The sequence below is a fragment of the Calonectris borealis genome, chromosome Z (genome assembly GCF_964195595.1).
Source record: "Calonectris borealis chromosome Z, bCalBor7.hap1.2, whole genome shotgun sequence".
NCBI lineage: Eukaryota > Metazoa > Chordata > Aves > Procellariiformes > Procellariidae > Calonectris > Calonectris borealis.
The window spans coordinates 75,806,875-75,833,683 of record NC_134352.1 but is presented as its reverse complement, the minus strand read 5'-3'; the positions used below and the strand labels follow the sequence as shown (position 1 = coordinate 75,833,683).

General features: G+C 47.5%; 1 protein-coding gene across 2 annotated transcripts in view; it reads left to right on the top strand.

Moving 5' to 3' along the window:
• The window catches only part of LOC142076089 (AP-4 complex accessory subunit RUSC2-like), a 52,819-nt gene that overhangs the window by 6,937 nt on the left and 19,073 nt on the right, over positions 1-26,809 (top strand). The window contains exon 2 of one of the 2 annotated variants that reach the window (XM_075138477.1): positions 8,879-8,984. The gene's annotated coding sequence lies outside the window, so the exon portion shown is untranslated. Of the gene's footprint in view, positions 1-8,634; positions 8,985-26,809 lie in introns of those variants that run through there. The other variant, XM_075138476.1, reaches the window with a different exon arrangement.

The window sequence follows — 26,809 nt, the reverse complement described above, 5'->3', positions numbered from 1 at the left end:
TTAGCTACCGGATCAGCTGGCGTGGAATGCTTTTCCACTCCCAGGCTGTACCTACAGGTTTGCTGTGTCTTTCCAGGAGCGTGTTTCTGTTTCTCCAGGTATTCTGCCTTGCAGAATAAACTGCTCTCAGCTTTTAATCCTGCATCAGAGGCTTCCTGCTCCTCTGAGTCAAACAGAAATCATACAAGAATAAGACCTCCAGAAGCCATATAATTACATCTTCCTGACCCAGGCATAGTGGATTCGGGCTATGCCATTCCTTGTGTTTCTTCACTTCACCTCTCTAGCAGCTCCCAGTGATTGGGACATTATCTGCTGCATCCTGCATCTTAGCAGACCAGTCCTTTCCCTCTATCGGTATCTCCTGATGCCATGGCACACTGGGTTGGCCAGGACCCAAAGATGGAGATTTCTTCGGCAGCAAAGCCGGAAAAGTAAATTGTTTCCGATTTCTGATGCTAAGGGCCTGTGAAAATTAACAGGAATGCATGCCTCTAAGTAAGTAAAGCAAAGAGCTTCTGAGACAGGCAAGACCATGCAAAATGTTAAAAAAAACAGTCTTGCTTCCTGACTGCTGTGCTTTTTTTGTGGAATAATAAATGGCTAGTTTTATCTGTTACACCTGATGTCTAACTTAAACTTCCCTGGCCCCTCCTCAGGGAGCTTACTCCTGTTTTTGAGGATATGGAGAACAGCTTATTTACTTGCTCTTGGCAGCAGCTTTTTATACATCTCAGAACTGCTTTCAGGTACCCCCTAGTTTTCTACAGAGAACTGACCCGCTTGCTTTGCAATTTACTCCTTTCTGGTTTTCCTTGCTCTCTTTGAACTCTCACCGGTTTGTCCATATAGGACATGTTCATGAGGCATGTGCCAGTGTCGGGCAAAGAGGAAGGATTACTCCACGTCTTGCATATGACATGCCTATTCATACAGCCCTACATACTGTTTGTCTGCTTCAAAGCAAAATGCCACTATTACTCAAGTTCAGCCTGTGATCTACGGTAACCACAGATCCCTTCTGAATGAGCAGGTCATGCATGATGATTATGGGTGGGGATGTGCAATCTGTGAGGTGGCGTGGTAATGATTATAATTTATGTCAATTTGCTGTTTATGTATCGACCTTATCCCTTCAGCTAACAGTGTCTGTACTGTAGCTGATGCAGATGAAGAGTAAAAAAACAACTGCTCCATCTGAGAGCCAGCGGGTTAAATGCACAAGTGGTGGATGGGGTCTCCAGGATTTAGTTATAAGCCTGCATTACAGAGGCTTTTTAGCAGAAGTTTTCAGTGGTCGTGTTTCCTCTCCCCTTTGCAGATTTTCCACGTGCCTACTGGGATGTGGGTGCTCAGAGCACCCACAGTCTCTTGGGTGGCACTGGAGTCCTATGCCTGCCAATATTGTGTCAATATTGACAGATCTCACTGCTTGACTTTTGCTGTTGCCCTCAGCAGTGACGGCAGAGAAGCGCTTCGGCACGCGCAGAGGGAGGTGAGTGTGGGTTTCCTGCGTGAAATTCAGCGCAGTTTTCATACTTGCTGTTGCCTTGGAAAACTGGAATATTTATGACTCAGTACTGAAGCAGGAGGGGAGGAGGCTTTTTCCATTCTTGGATGTGGCCTCTCATGTGTCCAACAGCGATGTTTTTCTTCTCCTCTGCTTGCCCCTTCCCTGCTGTGTCCCTTCCATTGCATTCTCTGTAAGCAGAGTCTTGTTTGCAGTGCAGTCACCCTCACTCTGAGTCAGCCAGGCAGTGCCCCTGGAGTGGGAAGGGAATGTCACTTTGGCGTACATCATGGGAACCATAAGCAGTCACCTTCCTTCAGCAGTGCGTGCTGTGCACACAGCAATCTGTGGTTGTACTTAGTATGTAGACAGTGAACCATTTCAGGGCTGCGGATTCAGCTCAGCCCTGCAGCTTTTCAGCTGCTTAGTAGGAAATACGTAATTTTTATTTGAGGTCTTAATACAAACCAGTGAATACAGCAGAACTGTGGCTGCCAAATTCACCAGCTCCAATATAGTACGTAATGTGGCAACTTAAGGCTTTCCTCATGGCAGTGGGGAACTGGTAAGTTATGGTGAAACGAATGGCTTAGGTAAATTGTGCTGTAGAGGCAACATTGATCCCATTTTGAAAACTAATTTTAATAGGAGTGAAGCCAGTAACGCCTTACTACCCATTGTTACCATGGACTGCTCAGAACAATTGATTGCCAGATTAGAAGGCCTATCTTTTTTTGTAATAATACCCTTTCTGCTCCTTTTGCCAAAGCTTTAATTGGTGAAGGAATTTATATTCCCACTCAGTGTATCATCAATGTTAGAGGAAGTGCTTGAAGAAGCAGGGTTGCTATTACAGCTTCAGACACTCTGAAATCTCAGGCTGCATCAGTTATATCCAGGCTTTGCTTTAATTCAAGGTTTTCTGTACAGCTTTATGAGCTTTGTTTGTCAGATTGAAGCTGAGACTTCAGGCACGATTCAGGAGCTGCTCTGTTGTTTCTGTCCTGATTTCCCTCTGCCTTAAAGTGTTCAGCCATTTCTTTGTGCTCTTGCTTGGGCAGTACTAAGTACTAGGGCTAAAAGATGGGCACTGGGGTTGTAGGATCAGTTCTCCCTTTCCCACAGCCTTCCAAATGATTCACATCTCCTTGTTGCCCCACTGTCCTGCGTATAAAATGTTGATAGCTGCATTTTCCTAGAAAAACAGTATGAACATACTGGAATCCTGGGCTGGATGGGACTGGAGACAGACAGCTGGTTGTGGGCTGGGTTTGGTTTTCCCGTAAACGCCTCAGTATTGTAGAGGTATGTGGAACTCAGCCCAGTCCCGTGGGGAGCCTTGCCAGCACTAGCCCTATCTGGTAGTTGTGACTTTTTATGGAGCTTGTGAAAGCCTCTGTTCCTGGGCAGTGAGGCATCAGCTGCTAGCAGTAGGAAGGATTCGACCTTAATACAGGAAGGTGGAAATCAAGATGGTGATTGGGATGAAGGAGCCATCTTGCCCAGTATGATTTTTCCAAAAGTGGTTGCAGGTGGTCAGCTAGGGAGGAGGGGGAGCAGGGCAAGCAGGTATCATATCCTGATAATTTGTTTTCCAGGGGATTTGCTAAGTCTATTATATTTTATCTGTTTAGTAAGCTGAAATGGATCTCTCAAAGTGCTTGTCCTGCCTCCCCTTGAACCCATGTGAATTTCTTCCATCTATAATATCCTTTGAGAACTAAGAAGAAGTAAACAGACTAGAGGAAGATAACAGGAATGTTGAAAGAGGAACTACTGGTCTGAACGGAAGTTGTTAGTAGAGAGTAACCTCGAAATGGAAGCTATTCAATATGTCAAGTAATGCTCTGAGCATTAAAAAGTAAGATTTTACTAGTGATGTTTTCTAAAGACACAAAGCTAGGAAGCATCATCAGAGGCAGTTCAGGGTTATTCAGCAGGAAGAGCCTGGATGTCCTTAAGGAATAATACAAATGGGAACTGGATAGTTCAAAATTGCATGGTTGCATGCATGAGAAATGACCAAAAAGTTCAGCTCCAGCTGGGAGCTCATTGAGGAAAGTGAGAGAGATGAGGGGAAACCCAGAATCTTTCAGTGATGTGCAGGATAAGTGTGAGCATCTAGTATGATGCAGCCAGGAAAAAGATAAATGTCATCCAACGTGACATGTTGGACAAAATATTTGTGGCAGAGATGGGGAAATTTTAGCGTATTAAGGCATGGTGAGATCTTGCTTGGAAGACTCTGCACATTTCCAGTCACTCCGTGAAGGCTGTATGCAAACTGGGTCAGGTCCAGAGAAGGGATACGGGTATGATCAAAGAAGTGGAGACTGTAGCTAATGTGAAAGTGATTAAAGAACTCAGATGATATAACTTTAAACACAGACTGGATAAATGCTGACGTTAAAGCTCATTTTTGGTACATGACGGAAGAGGGATGAGCTGTGGATGGATAAAGATAAGCCGGAAATTTAGAGAATGTTCTTAAACATCAGAGGAATGAATTTGGGGAATTAATTCTATTAGAAGACAGTTAGGAAGCAACAAGAAATATCCAATTTTGGGGAAAAAACAGCAACACCTTTCTCTTCTCAAGCCATTTTCTTATTTGGAGGTGTGACTCCTGCCTTGGGTTGCTAGCCCTGAAGAAATCTCTATGGCTGTTCTGAGCAGTGGGCAGGGCTCGCTGGGACAGGATCATCATGGGGGGCTGGTGAATCCTGCTGTTGCGAACGTGTCTGCGACCGGCATAACCCCACAGGCTCGTGTGCCTCTGTCCTCAGATCCTCTCAGAAGGCAGGCTCAGTGGGGATTGGTTAGTGACCCCATCGGGAAATGTGAGGACTGAGGGCAAGCTTGCCACTATGCTAACGTGTGCTTTTATCAATCCGCTTGGATTTTTGACGCGTCATTCAAAAGCTCCCATATTTGTTCCCACCGAATAGAAAAGTTGTCAAGCACATGTTGGTAATGATCAGCCTGTATTGATCTCTGTGTGTTTGAGAGAGAGATACTGTTTGACCTTGAAGGGCAGGGCTTGCAGGGATGGGGAATTATTTTGGTTTTCCTTTCTGAGGATTTTTATAAAGTTTTTAGCATCTCCTGCTTTCCTGTGGGCCTCTGTGTTCTGGTCCCCTTTGCTCCAGTTGAGCAGGACCATGCTCTTAGTTCAGCTCTGACCAACATCTCTCTCTCTGGTATTGCTGAAATGGCCTCAGTGGTGATGGATGGGGTTGCCGTGTCTCGGGGATTCAGATTTCTGCCACAAGCAATGAGTGAGCGAGGTGGGAAGGCACTGAGCTGCTCCCACCTTGCTCAGCACCTGGGAAAGAGGGAAGATGTCCCTCCCTCCTGTGGCCGTGCTACAACTGGGATCATGGTGAGCCAGAAGCTGTAGCCTAGGTGTATTCATGCTGTTGCACCCACAGATAGCAAGGCACAGATTGTCTGCTGTGGCAATGAGCTTGCTGTTGCTCATACCACTTTCTGTTTGCTTGAGAAGCATGGACACTGAAAGTAATGAGGGCTAGGTCAAAATATCCATCCTTTAGGAGGAGGCAGCAGGCAGCTCCCTGTGCTGTGAGCTGTGAGCTGCGGTGGAGAGGCAGCAGCCCTGGGGCTGTCTGGCTGTTGCAAGGGTGGTCAGATTGTGCACCACGCCTGATGGTGAGGGGTGATTAAAGACCTGTTCCTGCCCAGTGCTTTGGTGTCAGAGCTACAGCCCAGGCAGACGTCTGGGATCTGGGGCTGAGCTGTTTCCAGTTCATGGATCACTGGAGCAGATTTGCAGCAAATAGGTGGGAGGCTTGGGCTTCTGGTGGATGATTTTGCTGTACAATTGCAGTAAAAGTGGAAAGGTTTCTTCCTTCTTGTATGTGAGGATGTGCTGACTTTAGCAGCCAGTTGCTGCGTGGTATGTGAAGGAGCCCGAGGCCAAGACAAAAATGTGTTGGGCTTTCTTCTGCCTAGATGATATATTTGTGTCCTGGTTGTTGTCAGGAAGTGCTCCAGGTACGCAGACGGCTCGTGTTCCAGTGTGAGTGCAGCACATGGGGCTCCCCCAAAGTGGTGAGGTCTGCTGCAGTCCGGCACTGGGAACGGGATGCACCTCCGTAATGGAATTCATGGGTGGGAGAACGTGTTGTGCATTGAGTTCTCACACCCTTGGAGCAAGGGAGAAGGAGGCAAGACGGCAAAAACCCTGCCCATCCTCACTTGGGATGCTAGTGAGTAATGAGACTGACGTTGCTTGATAAGCAATTTTCTGCTGCCAGGCTGTACCCCACAATGCTGGGGTGTGTGGGAAGCACCTATCCCTACCTCTCCAGGCTGAGTAACAGGGGGCAAGCATGTTCTGGTACCTCCGTCTCCCTCACCTTGCTTCTCTAAGGAGTACAGTCACCAGCCTGCAGTATCTGCTCCCCACCTTGCATGAGGCTGTGGAATCAGCCATGCTCCCGTTCTCGCACCAGCTTGTCTCTGTGATCAAAGAGAAGTCATCTCCTAGAAGACAGTCCCCAAGAAAGAGCTTTCTTCTTCCTCATTAGTGCCTGTAATCTCTTACTACCTACAAAGCTTTGGGACAGCCCATCAGTTTTTACCAGTGTTGCTGAGAGGGGCAGATCCTGGGAGGGAGATGCAGCAAAGGGGTGCTTGCTGCAGAGGTGCAAGGCCACGTGAGCTTGGGGTGGGGGGAACATGCTGAATGCGTTTTGGGGAGGAGGGTATAAATATTTATATTGGGAACAGATATGTAAATAGGAGTGTTTCTCAGGGAGCCCCTTGTCAGCTGCATTACTCTGTCTGATTTTTAACAAAACAGCCCCCTGACTCCATCTGCTCTGGTGTGCGTGTCTGCTACACAAGGCAGACATTGCTGTCAGTGAATTGGTTAATGCCAGTGTCCTGTGGCAGGGACAGGGATGCAGGCAAGCACTCAGCCTGCCAGCATTTATACCTCCTGGCGTCAGCATTGGCAATGCTCATGGAGGACCGGGGAGGGCACCGAAATAGTTTCCATTCTCCTCTCTGCTGTGGGAACGAGTCTCCCGGGTAACAAACGCTCCTTGTTCTGCACAGAGCTCTGCAGCTGAGACTCTCTGTCTCCTTCCTCGCTGCTGCTCCCCAACTGCCCCAGCTGAAGGGACCGGAGACGTCTGCTTCAGCCTGCCTTAATTAACGCTGACAATACAATGGGACTGGCCGTACGGCGGTCCGGGGGCTGCACGCTAATGGGAGTACAGTAAATAGTCTCATTTACTGCAGCTTGGGTGGAGCAGAGCCCGCCAGGACTAGCTTTCTGCTTGCTGTAATGGTCAGGCATGGAGGTATGTCCCTCGCTCCTGCGTCCCCCCTGGGTCTTGTCTGTGCTGCTTGAACAGGACAAGGTGGTGATGTGGGTCCCGAGCATCCAAGGAAAGGCAAGTAGTGGGCTGGGGAACATGGAGTACCACAGATGGGGCAGACGCATCAGCCTCTCGGGAAGGACCTGTGGAGCCTGAGCTTTGGGACAGGCTGAGGGATCGTTCCAAGTGTTTTGGAGGTGAGTAGCAGAACTGCATCTGTGATGCTGGCTCCAGTGCATTGCGAATGGGCTGCACAGCCCACAGCCAACCCAGGGCCCTTTCTCTTTTCTCACTGGAAGGGTCCCTGTGCATCGGGGGGAGTCCTGGACTCCTGCCTCTGGAGCCCTTTGTGGGAGCCACCCACCAGCCACTGGGTTTTCAGTCAGAAATCTGATTTGAATGTTACCTGAAAAGATATTTTAAAGGTTTCTTGTGGTCTGGGATCCTAGACAATTGGCAGCTGCTTCCAACAATGAGTCTAGCATTTTTCTGGCATAGCTTTTCATGTTGGCCTCTCCAGAGGCAGAAGGGTCTGCAAAGTGTTGTATTGTCCAGGCTGTTGTATTTGTTTTACTTGGTTGCTGCTTTGCGTGCATCATGGCATAGAGCGGAAAGTACTCAGGTGTGTGACGGTTCTTCATTTCTTTGAACTGTGTGCCTGTGTGACTTTTTTACCTCTTCTCTGACTTACCTGCTCCACATGGAGCCTTGGTTTAGGAGGTAGGGTTTTGTTTGGACTCGCGGGGGTTGCTTTTTCCCATGTGGACACTCCGTATTCTGAGCTCTGCTTAGCTCAGTGCAGGGCGGTGGCTGTAGGAGCAGGGCTAGGATGCCAAAGTGCAATAGCGTGAATGGTCCCTCCAGGATGGTTGTCTCAGGGCAGCTGCTCCAGCACTAGAAACATCTCACCTAGTACAACCTGGAGCACAGCTGAGTTTCTGCGGTGTGTGGTCATGCCCAGACTGGTAAAAAACCAAAAGTAGCCACATGTGTCTTTTGGCAAAGCTACCTGTGCCCTGTCAGGAACTGCGCTGACTTGCCTATGGAGCAGGTTGCAGCTGCCTCTGGTGAAAGGGGGTGATGGAAAAATCCTTTCACATGGCCCCAGGGTAGCACAAGAGCCTGGGCTTTTGCCAGTGGTGATCCCTTGTTTCAGGAAGGAGGATCTGCCATGGATTGCTTTGCAGAGATGCCAGGATTTAGCCCAGGTTACAGGCAGCACTTTAATCACAAGCTGTAGTTAATAGTTGCTGGGATCTTGATTTGAGATTCCCTGTGACAGCAGGGACTTCAGCCATCCTGTCCCTGCCCGGTGTGTTCGGCACCGGGGGACAGGTGGTTCCTCTGGCTCCAGGGGTGGCTGTGTTTCAGGCATGCTGTGTAGATGCTGTTGGTGAAGCTCTTTCGGACAAAGCACTACAGAAATGTAAAAGAAGCTTCAAGAAGCTTCTTGTAGTCTTCCTGATCTCTCAGTAATAAGTCCTCCCATCCTCCTCCTCCTGTGCATTGCTTTGCAGACTAGCATTTTATCTCCAAGGGCTCTGGCTGCCATTATCAACGGTAGGAACCTAGCACTCCAGTTCCTTTTGCTTTCCTTTGCAAAGCCCTGAGAAGAGATCAGGCAGCTTGCAACTACACAGTATCTGAAACCCAAGCTCATCACAGAATAAGATGCTGCAGCTCTATTTTATGGCATAAGCTTTAGTCTTTTTATTTCTCCTTATGCTACCTGCCTGATTTCCTTATTCCTGTAAGAATCAATCCTCCATCTTCCAGCTTGCCTTATCTCCCCTCCTCTCCTTCTCCACTCCCTCCCATCCCCTGCCTTGTCTGAGGTCCCACAGGGACTGATTGCAAGCCGGAGCGGTGGTGTTGTGGGCATGCTTGCTCCTTCACACGCAGCAACGTCACAGCAGCAGCAGCGGCAGGAGCATTGGAGATGTGATTGCGCAGACCCTCTGCATTGCCAGGGATGCAGCTGTGGGGAAAAAAAAAAAAATTGACTCTGTGTTTCCCACAGCATCCTGGTGAGAGAGCACGGAGCCCGCTGGAATCCGAGTGCTCAGCAGTGCCGGAGCAGAGCGTGTTCCGTGAGAGGAGACAGGGAACGGAGGATCTGTGGAAAGGTGAGATGGAGAAATGAGCGGGGTGGGCGTTAGTCATACTGATGGTTTTCAGGCCATTCGTTGTCCTGCAAAGTGGCTGGTTTGTTTTTGTAGAGATTGCCAGCTACCCAATGAAGCTTAAAATATTTTAGGATTGCTTTGTCTCTTCAGAGGCTGCCTTGCTTTGAAGCTGCTGTGATTATAATGGATGTATGCGAGTGAGGAGGCTGGTGTTGCTGCACAGAATGCGTGTTTGTCCATTGTAGCTATGAAATAGCGGTTGTCGTGTCCGGGGCTGGTTGTGCAGAGGCGAGCCGTGCTTCGCTCCGACAATGCCGTCGCACAGCTCTCCATTGTGCCTGCCATGACAGCCAAGCCCACACGGATTGTTTTGGTCCTGCCAGCTACCATGCTCTCTGTGCATCCCTGGCGGTGATGCTGCTGTGCAGCTCAAAAGCTGTTTTGACAGACAGCGCTTCCATGAAAAGCCAGAAACAAAGGACACAGACAGAGGAAAGACTGCTGTCAGCGTAGCTTTTGGCTTTTTCCCCCCTCCCCCCCAAATACTGGTAAATCAATTGCTCAAAAGGCATTAGGATAAAATATTTTGGCAGGTGAAACGCTGCTGTTCTCCTAAGAGATACATGGGCTCTGTGCAGGCTGGAGTCCTTTGTGTTGCCCAGGGTGTGTCTGTGCTGGGTGTGTAAATGGATGCTTTCTCCCTGCCTCTTTTCACAGATCAGATGAGAAAGGTTGTTTAGGAGTGGAGGAATACTACTTTTAATTACTGAAATGAGGGGTCCAATTACTAGAGCTTAATTACATGGTCTTGTTATAGCCAAATCTCTCTTTTCCCTCACTGCCTTCTTTCTTCTTCCCTCCCTGACCCTCTGCACAAATCCTTCCATCAAATTGGCTCTGCAAATGCAAAGGGAGAAGGGCTTGAACAAAGAGAAGGATACATGTGGGATAGGGGTATAGATGCTGGAGAGGCAATATTCAGGATGACAGTCAGTGAGAACAATAAGGCAAAGATATAAAAGAATAAAATTTCAGTATGTGTGGTGCAGTGATGTGGCTGTAGGGGAATGTACACATGGGATTGTAGTAACAAAAGGGGATAAGCAAATAGCAGATGCAATCGTTTGGGGTTATGGAAAATGCTGAGCATGTGGGGTTGCAATTGCAGGTGTTTTGGGGGAATGTGATGTTAATGGAAGTTACATTAGTCTTGGCTGTTGAGGAACAGGTCATACAGAGACTGGATTGATGGGTGTCGTAAAGGTGTATGGAGTGTGGGGGAAGTAGAGATGTGCTTTTTTACCTCCAGACACCTACAGCCTCGTATACCGGTGTTGCTAAAGAGCTAGCTTGGCAGGTCTAACCTATTCACAAAAGCTTTCTGCAGTTTTGCATTGACCCAAGAATAATTCTTTAGGCCTGTCAGGAGCAACAGGATGGTAGGAAAAATGTAGATAAAATGGTAAATGTTTGGCATTTAGAGGAACTGTGGAGCAGAAGAGGTAGGTGTGAGGGGTATTGCAGAGCTGGAGGAACAGGGGGTTGTGGGTCAGAAACCAACAGCAGAGGACACAAGGGAGGAAATTCAGGGATGTCATTGTCAGGGAATGTAAATGCGTCGTTTGTACTGTCATTCTCCAGCCTCTCACTGTGTTCCCCAAGATGGTCAGTGCTGTGTGCAGCCCCAAGGGGTTTGTGGAGGTGGGAGTGATCCTCAGCATAGCCTTTTCTGCAGCGGTTTTCTGAAGGAACCATTTTGCTGCTGCAGGTTCTCCGTTGGTTTCTCCCTCTCCATCGGTATTGAGTGGCAAGGCTCTGCGGCCTTTACACGTGATGAAGAAGATAAACCCAGAGTTATCAGTGCAGGGTGCCAGGTGGGAAGGAGAGGGCTTCCAGCAACACCACAGAGCAGAGTGCATTCTGCTCACAGCTCTGCGACAATGTCCTGGAAGCACCATAGGGCTTCCTGAACTGCAGCTCCTGCTCATCCCTATCTTGCCCTGGGACCTGGGAACCCCCTCTGTCTCCAGGTCTCTGTCCCATTCAGCCCGGTGGGAGCAGGGAGCGGGATATGCTCCTGTATGTGTGTACCAGACTGTGTTTGTGGTTTCTCCTTGCCTCTTTTCACAGATCAGATGAGAAAGGTTATCTAGGAATGGAGGAATACTACTTTTAATTACTGAAATGAGGGATCCAGTTACTAGAGCTTACTTACATGGTGGTGTTATAGCCAAATCTCTCTTTTCCCTCCCTGCCTGCAGAACAGGCTGCAGAACAGGCTCCTGCAGGAGCTTGGTGGGAGGTAACAACAGCACGTGTGTGTGTTTGTAGGTGCATCATGGGCCAGAGGACAGGACACGCAACAGGACGTATCTATAGAGGATACACATACTTGTATTGGGGTGTGGAAGAAAAATTGTGTATAGTTTGTGTGTACAATGCTTGCGTAAAGGAATAAAAAGAAGACGATGCAGCCTCCTTGGCTGTGTGGGATGGGAACACTCCCCAGGACATACAGGCTGTGCCTAGCTATAGGTGCCACTCTTACAAGAGCATCTGTTAAGCAGTGAGAGTGCACAGATAATCTATGTGGTGAGATGCTTAAAAGATGGGCAAGAGTTTCCGGCGACTGGAGCTGACCAAAATGTTTCACAGGAAGAAGATACAATTCCTGCTGTGTGTTTTCCTCAATGCATCGATGCATAATGCTGGAGATAAAATGCAGCTGGATCTCTGGATCCAAAGGACCTGGATCTGCATTGCAGAAAGTGAAGGTGGCCCAGGAGAATATGCCGTGGACTCGGGAATGGCCTGCCCATGGCTCCATTACCGCCTCTCAGGTGTCTGAGGTTGTGATAGCAAACAAAAAATGAGTTCTCTGTCCCAGAGATCTTCATTTTCTTCCAATGTGATGCTCCAGAGTGAGTCAAGATCTCACTCTGGTGTTATTCCTGATAGCCAGACAGTAGTCCACCTTTTACAACCCCATGTTGTGCTTTGCCCCATTTTTCATTTATTTCCCAGTCTTATTATTCTTTTCCAATGTTTTCTTGAAAGCCTTATGTGGTACTAAGGGCAGGTTGATAAATCTAATGTGGGTCATTTCCCTTCCTCTTTCGGAACAGGTACAGACTTTACCTTTATTATTCACCAGCCACACAGCTTCCCCTCCTTCCTCTCTTTCCTCACGGGTATGTTTATCAAAAGCCCTGTTGCCAGCTGCAATCATGCAAGTATTCTTTCATTGTTCTGGGATCAAGAATATCTTGTCCCTCTGACTTGAGGGACATCTTCTTGAAGTTGTTTCCATTTCAAAAGTTCATTTCCTTTTCTGCACCCTCTTTCCTCTGTATTATCTAACCTATCGTCACAGCTTCAATATTCTTCTTCTTGCCAAAACAGCACCACAGATGCTGTTTTACTTACCTCTAATATCCTTCTTGGTGTGGTTACTCATTCAGGTTGGTGAGGAGCCCTGCTCTTGTAATTTCCTCACCTTGCTTGGTGATTCCAGATGTTGTTTTTACTTATGTTGTACATTCGAAGTCTTTTCTGCAGTACTCCAAGCTCTTTGTTATTGTTGGCTTTATAACTATTTTCCCTGATATGCCAGAGATCTGCTCTTTAAAAATTAAAAAGGTTTCATTACAGAGCTGTTTGCTTTTTACCCTTCTGTTTAATATAAACTGGGTCAGCTTGAGATATTCAGACCAAAGTCACTTCTATAGCATAGATGCTGAGCAATAACTTGTGTCAGTTGGCACAGTTCTGATGGTTAAACCCAAGAAAAGCAAACCGAACGTGAGAGATGCGGAGATCTGTGTGGGTGGCTGAGAGGTGGAGGATTGGAGGTGGAGGTGCCTCCCTGTCAGCTGTGGAATCACAGGACAGTACTGGAGGAGAAGATTTTGTCCCCGTGTCTGTGGAAGCCGTTGAAATCCAACTGGTAGTGGGAAAGCTCACTTGTCTGCTACCTGTGCTGTTTTGTGGGAAGAGTCCTGATATGGATAAAGTGCTTCTGGCAGTCCAGTCTGTAAGTCCAAAAGAGCCACAAATTCACCCCATTCCGGAGCTATGTGAAAGGCTGCAGGATAAGGCTTGAAGGAGCTGAGGGAGCTTGGCTGGCAGGGGGTGAAATCCATAGCAATGATCAATGACAGCTGTGTTGGTAACTAGCCTTAGCAGGGATTTGTCGTGTTATCTGCTGAGCAGGTTCCCTGCATGCCCTAGCACTCATCTGAAAGTTGGTTAGTCTCCAAAGAGAAAGAAACAGGCTGTCAAAATGGCTCTAGTCCCTGATTCTGCTCCAGTTTTCTCTCTTGATGAAAATGATTTTAATGTGCGTTTTCTGAAAGAAGTGGGTCAAAGCAGGGACATACCTGTTAAGATGAGCGCAAGAGCAGGCACGTCCACAAATTCTTCCTCTCCCCACCGCAGTTGTGTTGCAGCCTCAGGGTCATGTACAGAATGTTTTTTTTCTTTCTTACTGGGCAAGGTTGCTGGTGGTTATATCAGCAGATAGAGAAAAGAAAAAAAAAAAAAGGACTGCAGTTGTTAACTCTTGTAAATGAGAGGAAGGCAAGAGGCAGAGCTGTAATGTTGGTGAGTGGCTATAATGCAGGTGATGGCAGCTTCTGGCTCAGGCTTACCCTCTGAGTTTGCTGGGAGAGAGACCACGTGTTGGTCTTTGTGCAGTGCTGAGGGTGTGGGGCTGGCAGTACCTTTGAGTGATAAATAATAAATATTTGAGTGATGGCAGCAACGCTTTTTGCACACTTGGCAAGTGATGGGAAACTGGCACAACCACCAAACCTGCTCTCTGCTCCGGCGCAAGATGTTCTGTGGAAGCAGAGACCGAGTGTCACTGCCCTGTTGTGCTTTTTGGGCCAGTGGCATAGATATCTCAGAGTGATGAGAGCTAGCAGTTCCTTCTGGCAAGAGGGGATTTTCTCCTCTGGGAGTTACAGGAAAAAAAATAGAGCCTGTAGGGAAGACCTTGGCAAATATACAGCAGATTTTCACCTGATACTTCCCGGGGACCCACTGTCACCTCTGTGACTAGACGGTGGTCTGTTCTTGAGGAAGGGTGGGACAGGACACATGGACAAGAAATGGGTACTGGGCTGGGAGAGTCTGCCTTCCCCTTGGTTCTCAGATGTGCAAGAGACTCACCTGAGCATCTGTGGCTCTGGCAGACACTCAGGAGCTCTCCTGCATACCGGTGCCAGAAGAAAACCTGCATACAGTTGCAGGAAAATGAGTTTTTCATGAGAACTCGAGTTGTGATGTGAGGTTTGAGCTGATGAGTTGCTTAGCTGTGATGCAGTCAACCCTGGGGAAAATTAGTGCTCCTGAGTGTTGGCTAACACAGACCTGGTTCAGCATCAATTAGATCATTTCTCTCAGCTCCTTCTCACCCTCAGGGAATGGGCTCTTCTGGGAGCAGGGAGTGCTTGCTCCCTACATAGTTAGACTAATCTCATCAGTTTGTTTTAACTCCAGAACTGCGCCTTATTCTTTGTAAACGGGCACCAGCTGCCATCGCTTCTGGAAAAGTCTGACCTAAATGCTTTCAGTGGGCAGGCTCTTCTCTGTTCTGCTCTGCCTGCTTTGGTGCAGGAGCAACTGCATGCTTACTTAGCCTCCTTTTGCCTGGTAGGTCCAATTCACCTCAATTGTTTACTAGGCCACCTTCTTTTGGTCCCTCTCTGGGGTTCCCATGGCGAAGAGCAGGGACCTGTGCCTTGTGCTGCATTGTTGTTTTTCTTCTGTGTGGCAGCATAGCTGTCGTCACAGATGTCCTTCTCAGCAGGGAGAATGACCTGTCTGGACCATTGTGCCAGTGCAATTTACTGTTCTTAGTAGTGAGGCTGGTTCCAGAGCCTGCTTACATGGCTTTTGTCCCTGTAGTCCTCCCTCAGACCTTTCCCACTAACAGAGGTGGTAGAGTCATAAGCCCATATATGAGAAGATCCAGTAGGAGGTATAAATAATTCATCTTCTGGCCCTAGGTATTGTTGGCCCACACAGCGTATCTTCCCTGCCTTTGCCTAATTCATTCTAATGATCGATACTTGGCGTGACACATCTGCCCTGGGGTTTGGCTTACTCTGGTTGACCTCTCCTTCACCACTTGTTAGTATGTGAGTAGCTGTAATCACTTCTAAGGGATTTCTTGCCTGGATGTGGCTTATCATGAGCAGTGATTGTAGCTTGACCCTTCAGAAGAACAGCAAGTGGATTTCAGCAAGTGGATTTCAGGAAGCATCTGCACTTAGCCATTTTCTATTGGCAACAAGGTGTTCTCTCCTGCCCACAGTCAGTCACATCTAACTTGCTGAGATTTAGCTCCAGCTGCAGGTCGTAGTGCTTGAAATGGCCATTGAGGAGATCGTCTTCCTTACCCAGATGTTGTATTCTGCTTTCAGCTCCATGTCATATGCCACATTTTCATTTCTGCAGGCACTTGCTATTTATAATTATTGTATTTATAAAGCACTCTGAAGGTGGTGACGACTTATTACAGTAAGCCTGACAGCCTTTTCGTTCCCATGTGCTTCCCTTCCCTGTTTCCCCTTAGACTGCCTGTTTTTGGGGGAGGACTGGGTCAGAGGAAAGGTGAGGCAGCATGGAGCACAGGGGGACCTCGGACATCCGTAGTACAGTAGGGTTACCTGGTTCTTGGCACAATAACAGAGGAGGAGAGGAGGAACTGCTCGAAACAGGTATGTCCCAGCACTGACAAGCAATGGCATGAGGGTGGTTAATGCACAAAGGTGGCAATGCTCTAGTCACACGTCATTCAGTTTATGTTTGACCATATCTTGTTGAGACACTGATAGTAGTCGTTAACCCATTGGGGTTTCTGTTCTCTGTGCTTCTGTTGGTGACTTTGCACAAGCTTTAGAGATCCCAAAGAATGTCTCCATCTCTGTAACCCTGACCTCTCTCAGGCTTTGTGCTGCTGATATGATTTGGTGCTGCATGGTGGAGAAACACCCTAGTCTGAAGCAATGCGTTTGTATTTGTCCTGGAGCACTGAGAGGTGATTCCCTTCTGTACCAGAGCATGTTCGACAGAAAGTATTTTGGTCTACTGCCTTGTTGTCTGCTTTCTCAACTTGGCACGAGTTGAGATTGAAAAGAAAAACCACAACAACCTCTTGGCCTGCCCATCAAAGTGAAAGGGGAACCTTCTTTCATGGAGGCAAGCCACCAGATCTCACTGATTTAATGAGGCAAATTCCGCGGAGCCCAGACATTAGGCAGACATTGAGGACCCTCTTATCTCTTGGGGGACCACAAAAAGAATTTGCATGGGGACATGGAAAACCTCTCCCCACACCAAGAATTTGTGCAAATTGAGGGAGCAAAACCCCCCAAAACCACACTCCACAGACAGCAAAAAGAAACCCCTCTCCTCAGAGAACAGATATGTAAGAAAAATCCTCTGGTTTCTTCTGGGCTAGTCTTGTTGCAAACCTTGAGGTTTTGAGCTTGATGCTATGTTATGTAAATGTGTGTAAAAGACGATTGTCACAAAAGTACACTTTGTCAGATTCCAAATCATTAAACTGTTTAAATTGATTAAATTGATTCCAGCTCATTAAACGGATGTCATTAAACTGCAAAAAGTACCTGGATGTCACGCTGGTCATAAGGAACTTTACTTGGTGAACATCTACATATGAATGTTAGGGTACATAAGAAATGGAATGGAAAATTATGGTACGGAGTCTTCCACAGAAAGCAGGGAACATCCCACTGTTGATTGGGAAACCGTGCAATTCGTCACCCCAGCTCAGAAGCATGACTGCAGAGTTGGAGGGAATTGAGAAACTGCCTGGAAAAATGGACAAAGTCCTGGAAAACTCTCATAAGAGGAGAGTCTGAAGAAATGGGAATTATTTGTGTTAAATGGGAAACTATAGAGTTCATGATATGAAATAACGAACAGTCTAGAGAAAGACGATAATGATTTATGTGCTGCCCCCAGCCACATCCCCTGGAAGTACTCCAGGAAATTAAGGGGGATTATTTGACACTGATAATAATAGGAATAATTTTCACATACTGTGATTAATTAGTCCACAAATCTTGCTGTCAAACTTCAAAGCCCAGCAATATTCCCAAATGGCTTGGCATTTGTGTGAATAAGACTACCCAGTGTATTTATAGTATGTGTTCAGAAGCTACAGAGTTTTGAAACCTCCTGGTTGAGTTGAGGCCCATCTCGGTGCAAGGGCTTAGGAGAGGTAAATTATTTCTCATCACTTGTTGCAGGTACTTTTTCTTTTCTCTGAGACATCTGATACAGAAAGGAACAACAGCTTCAAGAAAGGAAGTGTCCAAATGTTGGCATATCCTATCTGGGAAGATCTGGGAGCCTACAGTCTTAAGGTGTATCCTCAGCTCTCTCGAACACACTTGAAGTGATTAGAAGCAGGGTGATCATCCCTTGGTGTGTCCCCTGGGACTCTGACCTGCTCTTCCAGTACAGAGCCAAGGATCATCCCCGTTTGCCCTCCTTTTTTCTCCTAGTGAATAGGTCTTTGTATCCTCTGCAGCCCAGCAAGACTTTCCTCAGCAGAAGACCTTGGTTAATCCAGGGTTATCAGATTTAGTTAGTTAGACCTTTAATGCTCTGTTGAGCCCAGTCATGCCAAGCCTAATTAGCACATGAGCTGTCTTGTGGAGCGATATCCTAAAATAAACTGTCCCGAATAGAGCTTTACAAGTTGAGTTTGGTTTGGGTTGCCAGCCCCTGCAGGGGATAAATTTCTTCTCTCAGAAGAAAAGTATGTGTAATCATTAGGAGTGCCTAGTCTGCTTCATAAGTATTTTATTAAGGTTCTGGCTTGCCTTTTGTTAGTTCTGTTGCATGGAAAATATTCTGTTACGTAAATTGATGCTGCGGTTTCATCCAGATCCTCTGAGTTTTGCCTTGCTGCCAGCCATGCGAACACACAAACACACCCACACGTTAGGAGGACGCTTGGAGAGAGGTTGGTGACTGGACCAAGGATCTGGGAATACTTTTGTATGTGAGCAGAATGAAAAGCTTGGGACTGCTCAGGGGAGTGGCAAATGTAGAAAATACGATACTCTCCCTGCCCTAGGCCAGGGACAAGCCATGAAATTAAATGCCCATACGTTCAAAAGGACTAACAGATTACTACTGTGGCGTGTAATTTGGTGTGGAACTCACTGGTTCAGGAAGTTACAAGCCCTAAAGTTGCAAGAATTCAGAAAAAAAACCCAAACACTGTAAGGGATGCCAAGAATATATACGACTATGATTGTATAGGCTCCTAACTTTCTATGGGCGGGTTTTGAAACCCACTTCTAGACGTAAACTGTTCCCTTATGGAGGAGGCTGCCTGTGACTTGGGGGAGAATGGAGCAGCCGGTTACTCATTTGCCCACTCCAGGGTTATTACACCTCATGCAGAGCCTCTGAACTCTGCTGGCAAAGGTGGAGAACGGGGCTTCACCTCTCTGATTCAGTCCACAGACTTCTCTGTTCCTGGCCGAAATCAAAATGTCCCTGTAGCAGTTGATCCGTGAAGACTAAATATGTTCATCTGTCCATTACATCTTTCTCCTCCCTCTATTTCTGAGCTAGTGGCAACAGTTGCCCTTGATTTTGTCTTTTTTGAGAAAAGCATTCTTGATAGACTTGGTTTGGCCAGGGAGGTCATATCAAGACCTGCTATGGAGGGCAAAGAGTGTTTTCTAATCTTGCACAGTCTTGCTGTGTCCAAGGATTTGTTCCCAGGTCAGAAGCTTCTTGTCCCGTTATCTTGGGAACCATTCTGCCTTTTTTTTCACCCACCTTGAATTCTGCTGAAATGATATTCAGACAGCATTTGGACTTGATTACAGAGGACCTGTTTGTTCAGGGATCTGGCCAAAAAAAGAGTCAAGAAATGCACAGTCTTAATACTAATCAGGCAAATTCTCTTTTCAAACCTGTGTGCTACAGGGTCTTTTCCTCCAGCTACCCTGAAGGGATTGCAAAATCCAGCCTATGGTCTAAAAGCAGTTGGATATCAGCAGCAAAAGTATATGTGGTCCTGATGTCCTTCAGAGGGCAGGATAAATTTGATGCATTAGTCTCATCAGATGCTGCTGATTGGGCTGTTACTCAGCCTTTTTGCTTTGTAGCATGATATCATTCCCAACTCAGGGTGCTGCCAGCCTCCAGACCATTGAATTGCTTATTGCATATTCCTGTTTTGGAGAGATAGAAAATTTCTTCTTGTGTATCCAGTTATTGCTTCTGGTCTTGGCACAACTACCTAGAGCTAGGAAGGGTTAAAGTTTCCTGCAGTCTTAGCAGGAGTCAGCTGTTGGACATAGCTGCTGTTTGAAAAACCATTTAGATGTGCATTGTGAAGAGGAACATCTAATAAAACCAGGCTGCTGCAGGGATGTTTTCTGTTTGTGCTTGATTTTGGAGCTCCTGATCTGGTTGCACACAGTGTGTATTAAATTCCGTGTAGGATTGCATCATTTAAAAATAATACAGTTCTGCAGATGCAGGCATTCTGGCTGTCTGGCAGAACTGATGCCCATCACTGCTAGGTAATGCTATACCTGCACTGCTTCACATATTCACTGGGACATGGCTACCTACTCCTGGTAGCAAACCATTGCACCACCATTGGATTCAAGTCTGAAAATAGTCCTGCTGGCGCTTTTTGACATCTCTAGATGCTTTATTTACAGTGGCTTGTGGGGTGATACTTCAGTTATTTCAAGAACTTGGCCCTACTGTGTTTTTACTTCACTCTCTCATAGCCACCCTTGCTGCATGTTCTGCTTTTGCTATGTTGCTACATGGGGTTGTACATCTGTAATCTGCCATCCCAGAAATGTTTGGTTTTCACTTGATAGTGAGTGATACCTACATACATGGAGCTCTGAATAGATAGTAAACATGATTTTATAGCCTCTTTAACTAAGTTATCTTAAGACTGAGTTCTTATTTGTTGGGCTTTCTCCAGTGATCACTGATGCTTTTGTCTTGCAGGGAGGATTCAGGATTGTTTTACAGCTGTGATTCCTGCAAGAGGTGGTTTGGACAAGAATGCAATGCCAGTTTTAATTTGAATAGAGAGGAAGCAATAGTGAAGATATGCAGCCGTGGAGTGGCTGGAGGCTGTATGGGTGTGCTGACCTGTACGGTAGTGAGATCTTATTCACTGTGCAGGCAGACCTTTGCCCCTTTCAGGGCTCAGCTCATCTCTTTTCCCCAAGTCATGAAGGTGATAGGGAATCTAGAGCTACTTGAGATGGAGCTGTCCTCGTATGCCTTTCCTTCGTGCAGATGAAAGTTGCTTCTGAAATTATCCTCCCATAAGCCTTGGATAAGCGGAGCCTCTCTTTTGCCATGATCTGGACAACACCAAGTTGTCTGAAGCCAGATTCCAGTATATGTTAGGGAGGAAAGTCCTAAGGGCCCAGTGGAAGTGATTCATGACCTCTCATTGAGAGGTCTTTCCAAAGTATAGTAATTCTAGGGATGCTTTAGATCCCCAGCAACCCCTGAAACCTCCAGTGCTGTTGAGGGTATCTCCATCCATACAAAGCATCTGTGCCCTTTCCGCCTCTTTCTATCATCTCAGGAGCCTTCGCCCCTGCAGTGGACGCCTGAGCAAGAATGGCTGCTCATTCACCATTGCATGTACCCATCTAAAAGATTTTGAGAGCAGTTTTGCCATCTTGTATGCCTGCAGGCACAGGTCAGAGAGCCGGCTTCGATTCATGAAGCTGCACTGAGTTTGATGCCTGACCCCCGCAGCAGGACACATTATTCCCTGCCCTCCTGTGGCTGTTGTGGTGGAGAGCTTTGAGCTCACAGCTTCTGGTCATAGAATTTGGTGGGAAAACCTTCAGTCTGCACTTCTGCTGGTTTTGACTCTGGTTCACCCACAACTGCTGGCTGTGTTTTTGTCGCTACTCAACTGCAGCCTCTGGTTCCTAGGGTCCTCTGTCAGGCAGGTCTGTAAAAGGCAGCCAGCTGACAGCCCTGCTTTGCAGCTAAGCCCTGGCCAAAGCTGTGCAATTAAAGAGGAGTTAAGCTTGGCATCTTCGGCTACTGATTCTGCCCAGCAATTTCATTTGTTTGTAGGATTTTTTTCTTTCTGCGTGGGTTTTTGAGTGCTCTGGGAACTCTGAAGCAGCCAGGCTCCAGCACCCAGGCAGTTCCATGTTTCGGAAGGGAATTGTGTAATATCTGCTCTTGTAAGATCTTCAGCATGCTTTCAGAGTGCTCAGTCAGAAAGATGCTATAGAAGCATAATCCTTCCTCCTGCTGCTGCTGCTACTCCAGTGTCTGTGATAAGAAAAGATTTACTGTGTCTGCAGTTTAATTCAGCAGCAATATCTGTGTGATATTAACAGCTAGAAACATCAGAGTCTTTTTCTCCTCCATGGATTTGCATATAGTAATTAGGAGCGTGTGTGCTGGGGGGCTGGGGCAGAGGATGGACCGGTGGGGAGAAGGAGGAGCAGGTTCCTGCCCAGATCACCTTGGTGGATGCTTGTGAGTCACAACCTATAAGTGGCTCCTGCCGAGTGCCACATGCCAGTTGATGAGTCATGGAGCAAGAGAGCACAGAAATGGGAGAAACTGGTTCGGTCACTGTCCTGCTCCCATGTTAGCTGGTATAGATCTGCTGCTTGAGCTATTTCTGATGTCTTCTGTAACTCAAAATGCACAAAGCAGGTGGGGCTTCTTCTCCTCTGACTGGGAGGCAATACCTGCCTCATGCTAGTTGTGTCATCAGCAGGAACACACATACTACCTATTGCTTATTTTTGTCTCACTCTCTCATCTTTGCTGGCAAGCCGCTCATCCCTGACCTGCGCAGCTCCTTGCTGTCATGCGCGCCAGGGCTGTGATTGATCGTCACGTGCTGCGGTTTCCATTTTGAACACATCATAATCCTATGTAGTTCTGGGATGTAATGATACATTAATCATGGGCTTAGCCAGCCTGTCCTGGAAGCTGCTGGAAAAAGCCCTGGCCCAGGCAGCACCTCGTTGTGGAAAGAAAAGTGAAGTGGTCTTTTCAGGAATCGCTGTTTGCTCAGGACCACAAGAAGAACCAGCCTGGGTGGAGGCAGAAATTTAGGAAGTATTTAGTCTTTCTGTCTTGCTGCAGCCCGCTTTAAACACTGCGTGCTGGAATATTCACCCTGGGACCAGGCAGAGCACCGTCACTATGCTCCCTGTTCCCCAAGGCAAGGAAGGAGAGCTGGAGGTTTAGGATTAGTCAAGCAACTAGTATTTCCTTTTACACCTTTTCTTTCATTAAACGTGCTGGCTGATTTACTAAAGCATTTAATGAACGCATTAATTTGGCAGAGATACATTAGCTGGCGAGAAATGAACAGATGTTCAAACAAACGCCACTAGCTAGTCCCACCCTACAACAACTTACAGGCTTCCCGGGTCCTCACCTCCACCCTCTTCTTACTCACCCCGATGGCTCAGCCCCGTCCCCAAGCCACTCATCCTGTGCCCCTCACCCCATCCTCTTCACTGATGCTGCTCCCTGAATGCCCTCCAGCTTGCTGGAATTTTCCTGTTGAGTTTTTTTTAAAACCATTCAATACTTTCTGGCAGCTTTTGGAGTGGCAAAGCTGGGGCGGGGACAAACTGCATTACTGGGATCCTGGAAACTGGTGCTGGAACCAGTGAGCCCTGAAATCCCCCACGCTGTCTAAAGAGTGGCTTTCAGTTTGGATCCATCTCCCAGCCCTTTCGGCTGGAGGTAGACTTACAGGGAGTAAACTGAATATATCTCTCCCCGTGGAGCAAAGAGGACATGTCTGTGTTGTGCCCCTGTCTGCAAGCTCACACAAACCATTGCTTTTTGCAGCATTTCTGCTCGTGCTTGTTTTGTAGAGCTGTGTGGTTTCTTCAGGCGTGTTAATGCAAATGCTCTGTAGGAGTCAGGGTTTCACATGGAACAACCCTCAAAGAACAAGCAGCTCCAATACAAAAGGATTTTTGCTGGTTCATCTATGAAACTGAATGCCCAGCTTTTAACCCTGTTTTTCGATCTTTCACCCTTGAGTGACATGATGGATCTTGGTCTGTCTGAGGAAGATGATGACGACAGTGAAACCATAGCCATTCAGAAAGAGGCAGCAAGAACCCTCACAGTTAAAGGTTTCCCTTGGGCATTCAATTTCATAGATGAAGTGACTGAGATTTGTAGAAACAGTAATCTGTTCAGAAAAGCCAGCCTCCAAAAAGCCAGCATCGCCTCCAGCTGACAGTTCTGATCATCTTGCTTTTCATCCTCTGTGCTATATGTGCAATTTTTTTGCATTTAAATCAGTTTATTTCTTAAATCTCTGCATGCCTCCGCTAGTATTGCATTACATTTTATGAGGAAACTTGTGTCGCTGTGTATTGAACCCGGTCGCCCCATGTGTGCAGCTGACAGCACTGAGCAGAGTGGGGTATTAAGCAATCAGCGATGGAACTCCAAAAGTGTGGCCGGAGCGGTAACAGATAGGGGGGTATGCCTGGAGGTATGTGATCGACACACCTAACGCATCAGCACTTGGAGGCAAGGCTGGTGTTTGCACTAGCCTCCTCTAATTGAAGCAGAGCCTTGCAGTCCAGTTTGGAGCCGGCTCTGATGGCTTCTGCATCTTCTCAGCAGTGTGGCAGAGGAAGGAGGTTGTAACTCAGAGGCCACAGAGCTGCACCCACCACCTTTACATTAGCACAATGTTCTCAGTCTTTGAGGGTAGAGGAGGGATTTGGGGGCCTCTATGTAGTGCTCAGCAAGGACTTTCAGGGCATGAGGTGCAGAGCCTGAAGGGCTCAGCTCTGCAAGGTGCTGCATGCCCCTGTTATCTGCAGCATGCTGCCGCCTTTCTAAAGCGCAGACGCGGCTTGGCAGCGACTCTCAGATCAGTGCTGAACCATCCTTTGTTGCTCAACACTCCTCCCCCGCTACTTACCTAGAGCTTTGCTGCAGCTAATGAGTTTTTACCATGTGTATTTATAGATGGAGGTGCAAGCATTGATAAGCAATTCCACACCACATCGTAGGTGTCTCACAAAAAGCCATCCTTCCCTGCTCTGAATTAGCTTGACTGGAGTGAAGCATCCACAGGTAATGAAATATCTGGCCCTTGTCTTCTCCAGGTAACCCTTATCACCTCAAGAAAGAGCTGACTGAATAAACAACCCATATTTCCCATGTAGCAGCAATGGTGTCAGTATGGAGAAGGTAAAGAATTTTGACATTTGCAGTCAAAATGGCTGTTGTACTGATGTCATGGTGCACCCAGTGTGCCTCCCTGCCTTGCACTGCCACCACACGCTTTTCTGGGCAGCGATCATTGCTGGATGCTGTGTGTGCTGTTGTATGTGTAGGATTTAGCAGGAGTCAGCATACTGTGGACTTGTGCTATTGCAAATGATAAATAAGAAGAATGAACTGATTTGGCAAAAAGTGTTCTGGTGCAGACTGCTATCCCCACATCTGGAAACTTCCCCTTGCAAAGCGGTATGAAGGCTTTACAAAACCCTGATCAAAGCCAGCAGAATATGAAACTACCCTGCTTGCTGGATTTTATGCCTCAGTATCAATCCCAGCCTACCAGACCCTGAATAGAAGAGGGAGGATCCTTCTACAGTCTTCCAGAATCAGGGAAAGAGAGCTAAGGGGTGATATGATCAGGAAGGATGCTCTGGTATTAGGAACTGAATAATCCCTGTGCTGACAGTGCCACTGCCAACCTCCCTGCATCCCTGATACAAGAGGAAGCCAGGAGAGGTGTCCCAAAGGAGAGAGGGGTATCTAGGGCACAAAAAAAGTCATGCATATCTCTAGGGAAGCTGTCAGAATGGCTCCTGGCAGGAGCTGGCTCTGTTGCTGCCTGTGATATTGGACCTCAGAGCCTTGTGCTGGGAGCAGGCTGTGGGTGCAGGCAGAGTGGGCATCCATCTGCTGCAGCATCGTGACAGCCAGTGAATCACAGTCCACCCGGGGAGCCTGTGCTGCCACTGAAACCAAATAGCTGGGCAGAGTGCCTGTTGCAACCAGGACTCCAGAGAGACAGCTGGGAAATGGCTGTGTGTCAGCTCTCCTGACATTTGCTGTCAAATGTCAAAGTGTGCCTGTGCAAGCCTTGTCCTTCCACAGCAGCACCTGCACCAATGTGAAGTGCATGCTGCTTAGCAGGGCTTGGCAGCAGATCGGTGCTGGTGCTGGGAGCTGGCTCCAAGCAGCCATTTCCCAGAGACAGCAGAGACCCGATGCTTCAGCAGTGAAGTGTGCTGTCATCACGATCTGTATCCTCAAAATGATGCTTGACAAGTGGTTGTGTTGTGGCAACATTCAAAATATAGCCAAGCCTTATGGGGAGACATGATCAAGCATTATGATCGGCTACAAAGGAGTAACAAGGGCAGGTAGGCACTGGGGGACCAGCTTTTTCCCCATAGTGCTGGGGGGGAGACAGGATAAATAGGGGCTCCTGCTGCTACATGTACCATCAATGGTGTGCAAGGTTGAAGACGGGCATGAACACTGCCCCAGCTGTAGAACACCACTTTCAGCATGTGTGTGTGCTAGGCACAGATCCGGGAGCTGCTGTTACCCACGGTGGCTCTTCAACAATGTAATCTTGGGAATCCCTGATGTAAAAGATCTCATCCAGGAACCAGGTTGAGGACAGACTCATTCCTTTCAGCGGCTTGTAGCCAGAGGCTTGTAAGACAGAGGGGTCACTGAAAGGGGAGTAAAGGGTGATACAGGCATTAGGGAGACTATAGGTGGGGGGGAGTATAGGGTTCCACGATAGTCCAGCTGGATGTGGTCCAAGTGGTCCAGGTGACCTCTCTACTTAGAGCCTAATCCTGGGTGAAACATCCCAACAGAAGCAGACATGAGGGTCAGTGTGCCCCTCATGTAGGTCTCATGATGATCTCTGGCAGAGTTTGCTAGAAGGCTTGTCTGTTCGCCAGTACTGGTGTTAGCATTAACTTTTACATCATTGGGTGTTTACTGTGAATACTAGGTCCGTTTCCATCTTTGTTTTTTTTCCTGACAGCATCATCCTGTGTCTGTGAGAAGCACTACCATGCGCGGGAGGAAAGTATCTCTTTTGATCGTTTTTTTAGCATCTTTTGATTGCTATTCTTACACCATGAAGCTGAAAGAATTGACATTCCTGATCTTTCTGTGGAGCTGTCTCATCGCTTACGCTGTTGTTCTAACTTCATTTATCCCACATTTCCCAATTTCCCTTCTGGGCTCCCGTGTTTCTTTGCAGCTCTGCTCCAAATCCATTATCCTCCCATAGTCACAAATGGTGGGGTAAGGTAGGCAAAGACAGGTATTATGAATGCTACTTTCTGGAGTCTGAACGTCAGTGGTGGCAGCAGACCCAGGGTCCTGGAGTCCGGAGCAGGATCACAGTATGTGGTGTCAGGGTGCTGTGAGCCCTGAGGATGCCTGGATGAGATATGGATTGCTGACCAAGGGTGCTTGGGCCAGGGTTTTCAGAACAACTGATGGATCTATGAGAGCACAAGGTCATTTTTTAATCCCTCAGGATCATCCTGGATCACTGTTGTCTTTTGTGGTTTCTCCCTCTCCTTGCTGCCTTAGCTGCCCTCCCGTGCACTTCTCTGAGCTGGCTTCTCTGATGTGTGAAGGGAAGGCAATAGGGAAGACCCCTCCAGACTGTTCCAGAGGCGATTGCAGGTTGGACCTCTGGGTTAGATGGGGAAGGAGGAATGAATATGTTCTCTGCTCTCCCGTATCAAATGCTGGTGAACATCTTC